The sequence below is a fragment of the Petaurus breviceps genome, unplaced genomic scaffold, assembly GCF_028583685.1.
Source record: "Petaurus breviceps papuanus isolate PSGF00001 unplaced genomic scaffold, PetGlider_PUasm1.0 90919, whole genome shotgun sequence".
Taxonomy (NCBI): domain Eukaryota; kingdom Metazoa; phylum Chordata; class Mammalia; order Diprotodontia; family Petauridae; genus Petaurus; species Petaurus breviceps.
Window position 1 is genome coordinate 37,339,911 of NW_027187378.1, and position 7,401 is coordinate 37,347,311.

Consider the following 7,401-nt stretch of genomic DNA (forward strand, 5'->3'; position numbering starts at 1 on the left):
TTCCCCAGCCTTGCTGTCTTCAAATCTCTTCCTTATAGTTTCTATGTTAACCTAAAAAAAATTTTCTAATTTCCATTTTTCTTTTTTTTTTCATTTTATTTTAGACTCAAGTGCCAGAACACAAATACAAAATAGGGAAAAGAAACAAAAACATATCATAAACTTAAATATTGGAAATTAAATACAAAGTTGGAAAGAAGAAAAAGCATGTCATGCGCAGAGCAGAAAATAAGAGAGGATTCAAAATATGTAAGAATAGATTTTTATTTCAATAAAGTCTATATGACAAATAATATTTATTGTGTTGAGAATTGTCTATCTTTGCTTCCTTGTGAGTTTTCTTTTGTTCTCTGCTATGAACTTTCTTACTTTCTTTTTTTTGCCTCCCCCCAACCTTCCCCCAGAAGGCTACAATAAAGTTTAGATATGTTTCTCTATAGCTGTAGGTATATAGATTCACATATACATACATACATATATAGACCTATACTTTCCCAAACCTATTCTACTCCTGATCTTTGTTTTTTTATGTATGATTATATCTCGTTTCCTATCCCTCCTGCTTTCTCTACTTTACTTCTACCCACTACCTTGCCCTTGCCCTTCTATAACTTGACTACTGTAATAGTAATGGAATTTAAAGATTCCCCTGTATTGGCTTGGTTTTTGGTTTGATTGTGTTAAAACCCAGAGCTTGTGAATCCCACTTGTGGGATGGACTTGATGTGAAAAAAGAGGGCTGAACTGGGAGGAGCTGGTGACATAAATTTAGAGAGACACAAGAAAAGAGAGAGGCGGAACAACTTTTTGGAAGCAGCACCTTGGAGGCAGAGAGAGACTGAGAGGATTGCTGAGGGCCACTTTGAATTGCCCAGGACTTTTGAGAGCTGCCACGGACTGAGGAGACATGGCTGTTATGCTGGTACTTTGTCTGTCTGTTTTGATGTTGTTTTGCCAGATTTGTCCACTGGTGAAAGACAGTCCTGTTGTTGCAGAGGTCTGGGAACCTTGCTGTTGGTTCAGAGCTACTGAGACTGTTCTGCAGACAGAGAGTGAATTCTGTCCACTGGTGAAGGACAATGCTGTTGTTGCAGAATTCTTGGAACCTTGCTGTTGGTTCAGAAGCCCTAAAGAAGGATTTTCTTGTTGTATGTTTACAGAAATCCTGGAGGGGGTTTTGCTAATGTTTTCAGGGGTCCTAGGACTGTTCTGCAGACAGAGAATGAATTAATGAAGACACTGGCAATGCATCTTGTGGCCTTGCTAAGCTTTGTCTCCTCAGGAACAAAGATTGCCGAGACCTTGCCTCGGGTCAAGATGAAAAGACCTCTCTTTGGGTATTAAATGCTGTGCTTAAGCTTGTTGTAACTCTGGGGTAGATTCAATTGTAATCCAAGGGTGGGGAACTTTTGACTTTTTTTGTGCTCTGTGATTAAACAAATGAATGTACTTTACTTATGATTGGAAACTAATCTCCATTTGAGAACAGGGGCTTTGTGATGGACTAAATGAATGTACAGTCTAGGGGTGGAGTAGTATTTAGAAGAGGGACTTTGTGATTGATTAAATGAATGTAATGTCCAGGGGTGGGGTAGTACTTGGAGATTATTGAATCACACTTGGTAAATGCTGTATTTTGAATTATGCTATGTTGATTCTCTCTGTTCTTAATTTGTCACTGAATAAAATGGAGAACACCTATGCTGGTATTTTGAACCTTGGAAAGTTGCCTTTGCTTGGCTTTACAACTACCCCCACTCCAAGGATCCCTCCCCATCCTCGAATTCCCATAGATCTCTGGTAGTTGGGCCAATGATCTTTGAGGTCCTTTTCAACTACTAATCCATGATCCTAGGCTAAACTACTATAATTATAGAAAAGGATCTACTTTCCATCCTTTTACTTATTCATACAAGACCCATGTAATTGCCTACCCTATATGATCTTTGTGACTATTCTCTGACCCATCTTCAGTTTCTACTTTTTAAAATATGGTGACCCAAACTTGACAGAATATTCTAGTAAATACTTGTGTACAGGACAAAAATGATTTTTAATTCCTGGATGTTATATTATTTTAGTATCCTATGCTATCATCTGTTTTTTTCCTAATAGCTCTACTTTATACTAGCAATTCCCATTAAACTCAATGGTGGTGGTCAACAATCATTCACAGATTCTTTCTTTTTTTGTATTTTTGTATAGCCAACATTGGAGGCAGTTAGCTAGATAGAGCACCGGACCTGGACTTAGAAAGAACTGAGTTCAAATATAGCCTGACACTGACTAGCTGTGTAATTCTAATCCACTGGAGAAGTAAATGACAAACCACTCCAGTATCTTTGCCAAGAAAGCTTCATGGATAGTATTGGCATGCTACAGCCCACAGAACCACAGAGTTGGACATGACTGAACACATAGCCATTATTAGTAGTGATAAGACTACATGGTTGTCAATGTAAATATGGAACAGAATAAAAGGCCTTAGTGAAATTAAAATAGGCCACTTAGAAGGAAAGAAATAGATGTTTCCTAACATGTCATCACAGAGGTAAAAAGCCTTAGTGAAATTAAAATAGGCCACTTAGAAGGGAAGAAATAGATATTTCCTAACATGTCATCACAGAGGTTAAATTGGTGTGGCATATTTGCTTAAGTCAAAGACATGTTGATTACTACCCATTACCTTAAGCTCTTAGAAGTAACTGCAAATTGATGTGTTTTTTTCCCCCTAGTATCTTTTCACTATTTCATTTTAAAATGAACTGTCTATATTTCCTAAGGTCAAGAGACTGTGCATATTTCATTTTTAAAGGATGGGCAGATCTGTCCTGTTCCAAACTGCAGAAACTTTGCTAATCCATGATTTGCCAAAATGAATGAGTAATGGCTACATGTACTGTAGCCTCATATAAAGTAACAGATGTTGGATTGGTGGAGTGTCAAGGTGGGTAAGTCTAGGAATAATACCACCCACAAATCAACCATGAAGATGGCACAGAAATGGCACCAAGAATCCTAGTTCTATGAGTCTTTGAAAGGGGTTGACCCCAAATTTCTGAGAAACAAGTGCTTTGCCAAGAAACACAAGAAGGGGTCAAAGAAGGTACAGGCCAACAACACCAAAGCCATCAAGACCCTGAGCACCAAGGTCTCCCAAGCCATTCTCCTCAGGCCCAAGATCTCCAAGGCCAGTGCCTGGCATGCTGGCCACAAGATGGCCACTAAGTGACCAGACCCTAAAGTCGGTACCTAACACCCAGGCCCCAGGATCACAAAGCCTGACTCTAAGGTTGCCAGAACCACTGACTCCAAGGCTACCAAGCCCAGTGACCCCAAGGTTACCAAGTTTGATGGCAAGGTCAGGAAGTCTGATTCTAAGGCCATGAAGCCTTAGTAACAGATGTCTTATTTTTCATCACTGTGATTGAGTCCACAACTAAGAACAATGCATTGAAGGGCATCGGATACCATAGGATGCAATACAACTTGCAATACATACTATATAGGACATACACTAAAACAATTGATTATTGAGAATTACTGTGGTATGGTAGAAATAGAAATGGGTCCAGGCCAGAACTCTGCCACTAACTCTCTGTGTAACCTTAGTGCATCATTTGGCCTTAGTATATGAATCTTTAATGGTTCATGAAAAGGTTGTATCTCTAAGATCTCCTCGAGTTGTATGGTTCTCATTCCAGCTAATACCCTACCTTCTACAGGATGCCTTTCCTGATCTCTCAATGCTAGTGCCTTCTCTCTGTTGATTAGCTCTAATTTATTCTATATATACCTTGTTTTTACATATGTAGTTGCTTGTGTGTTGTCTCCTCCATTGAGCAAAGACACCATTTTTAGTTTTTTAATTTTTTTTTACCTTTTTTTTTTTTTTGGAGGACAATTGGGGTAAAGTAACTTGCCCAAGGTTACATGGCTAGTTTTTTTTTGTGTGTGTGTGTGGGTGTTAAGTGTCTGAGGCCGGAACCGAACTCGGGTCCTTCTGACTCCGAGGCTGGCACTTTACTCACTGCACCACCTAGCCACCCCTATTTTTAGTTTTTTAATTAAAAAAAAAATTTATCTTTTGGTCTTTTTGGAGGAGGGAAGGCAGGGAAATTGGGGTTAAGTGACTTGCCCAAGGTCACACAGCTAGTAAATGTTAAGTGTCTGAGACTGGATTTAAACTCAGGTCCTCCTGACTCCAGGACCAGTGCTCTATTCACTGGCCATCTACCTGCCCCAAAGACACCATTTTTTAAAAACCACTTTTTTGGCATTAATCGCCAAAGTGATAGTCCAACAATGTCATCCCCCTCCCTGTATAGCTCCACTAGTTTTCTATGGCCTCTAGGATCAAATTCTACTTCTTCTGTTTGGCATTTAAAACCATTCACAACTTGGCTCCAAGCTACCTTCTCAGGTTTGTTGCATATTCTCCCACATACTCTTCAGTCCAGCCAGACTAGGCCTTATACACATTTCATCTCACTTCCATGCCTTTGCCTGGTCTGCCATCCATCCTCATCTTTGCCTTTTAAAATCTCTTGATTCCTTTAGTTGAAATACCACTTCCTACAGGAGGACTTGCCTGATCCCCCAAGATGCTAATCCCTACCACCCAAAATGGTCTTGCATTTACTTTGTATATGTTTACATAGCACATGCTCTGGTGTTCATTCTCCCAATTCCCACTCTTACTGGTGGGCTCAGCCCCCAGATCACAGTTGCTACTTCTCCCCTGAGGGAGATGGGGACTTTCTAGGGTTGGGGGAAGGAGATCTTTCTACTGCTATACTTCATGAGCACTAGCCTGGCGTACTTTCCCAAATGATTATCAATTAACCAGTGAGACTTAGGTTTTAAAAAGAGGTATTTAGAGGGGTGGCCAGGTGGCTCAGCAAGTGAGAGCACCGGCTCCAGTGTCGGGATGACCTGGGAATCAAATCTGGGCTCAGATACTTAGTACCACACCCAGAAATAACTGGTTGTGTAACCTTGAGCAAGTTACTTAACCCTGATTGCTTTAAAAAAAAAAAAGAGGTGTTTAGGAAGATGACAGAATGGGTCAGATAATTCTAGGCTCTTCAGATTTCCCCCACAAAAACAACAGAATATCACCTTAAAGTGAATGTAGAGTGGCAGAAATAAATAAAAGTCAGGGTAGAGAGTTGTCCTCCTGAGAAACCTTGAGCATGGGCTTCCGGAAAGACCTTATTTCCAGCAGCAGAGATTCTGTCCCAGTGACGAGCAAGGAGACTTCCACTGAATCGGCAAACAACAGGTCTTGGGGGCAGCTGGGACAGAGGCAGCCTCAGTCTCAAGACCTCTCACCTAACAGACAGCTGAGTGGGGGAGGACTGAAGGATCCTCTGCTGTCATGGTAGCAGCTGTCAGTCATCTCAGGCAGTTGTGCTGACCAGATATGATTCTGGGCTGTGATGGTTGAGAAGGAGTAAGCACTCTGCTACTACATTCACTGGGTAGAACTGAAAAGGACTCAAAAAGGACTTTAAAAAAATCAAATAAGAGAGACTGAAGGAAATTAGGGAAAGAAAATAAGAACAATCCAAGAAAATTTAGAAAATTGTAAAAAGAAAGTCAACCAATTGGAAAAAGAAATCCAAACACTTAAGGAAGAAAATAACTCTTTCAAAACTAGAATTGGACAAAGGGAAGCTAATGACATTATAATACACCAAGAAATAATAAAATAAAATCAAAAGAATGAAAAAAATAGAAGAGAATGAAATATTGTATAAGAAAAACAGCTGATCTGGAGAATAGATGGAGGAGAGTAAATATTGATATTGAAATAGAATTGGACTACTTGAAAATTACAACAAGAGTTTTGATATATCACAAGAAATTATCAAGGAAAATTGCTGTGAAATTTTAGAATAAGAGGATAAAATAGAAATAGAAAAAATTCAACAATTACCACCTGAAAGACATCCCAGGATGAAAACTTATAGGAATACCATAGCCAAGTTTCAAAGCTCCCAGGTTAAGGAGAAAATACTATAAGCAACAAGAAAAAAATAATCTAAATACCTTGGAGCTACAATCAGAACCACATAAGATATAGCAGCTTCTACACTATAAGACCATAGGTCATGGAAAATAATATTTTGAAGGGCAAAAGAGCCAGGGTTACAACCCAAAATAACTTACCCAGCAAAGTTGAGTATAATCCTAAATGAAAAAAGACTTTTAATGAACTGAAAGACTTTCAGGTATTTGTGACAAAAACACCATAACTCAATGGAAAATTTGACATATAAGATTCAGGAGAAACATAAGGTAAACATTAAAGACCAATTGTAAGGGACTCAATAAGGTCAAATTGTTTAATTCTTATATGTGAAAATAATATGTGTATTCTTAAGACTGTCATTATTTGGGTAGTTTGAAAGAAAGGCTTGGGCTCGGTTGAGTATAATGGGTTAACTCTAAAAAACTGGGTAGGGAGAGGTAAAAAGGAGAAATTATCTCATACAAATGGGATGTGAAAGGAAGAATTGATATAGAAGAAGCAAGTGGGGGTGGAGGGCTGGTAATGCTGGAACCTTGTTCTCATTTGAACTGGGTTAAAGAGGGAACATATACATCTAGAAGGGTATAAAATTTTCTAAATTTATAAAGAAGTAAGAGGATAAGGGAGTGACTTTTAAAGGAGTGGGGTAGATTAAGCAATAGGAGGGCAAGGTAGTTGTTAGAAGTAAATTAGACTCCTGAGGAGGGGCAGGGTAAACAATGTGAGAAGGATAAATACTGAGGAAAAATAGGATGGAGGGAAATACACAACTTATAATTACAACTCGGAATGTGAACAGGATGAATTTACCCATAAAAAGAGGATGGCAGAAAGGATTGTCAGAATCTGATTATATGTTGTTTACAAGAAACACAATTAAAAATGAGAGATACACACAGAGTTAAAGGGTTGGAGTAGAATTTATTATGCTTCAGCTGATGTAAAAAAAAGCAGGGGTAGCAATCATTATTTCAGACAAAGTTAAAGCAAAAATAGATTTAATTAAAAGAGATTGTTAATTGAGCTCTTTAATGACTATACTATATGTTAGAACTTCCCTTCTTCATAGGGGAGCAGGACAAAGGAATTACACAATAATCAGTCAATCAGAAGGATTTCTAAAGCTCAGGGCTGATTGACATACCAGTGATCCTTTGCAAGTGAACTCTAGCTGAATTTAAGAGATGTCTGTTACTGCCAGAAACCACAGTACTAGCCTTGACCAGCTCAAGGGCAACCTTGAGAAGTTGCAGACTCGAGACCTTGCTCTGGACCTTCTAAACATATTGCTGCTTGGTTTATTGTGTCTACAAATGTCTTCTCCCTTAAACACTACCCTGTCCCCCAACTCCCTAATCCCTCCC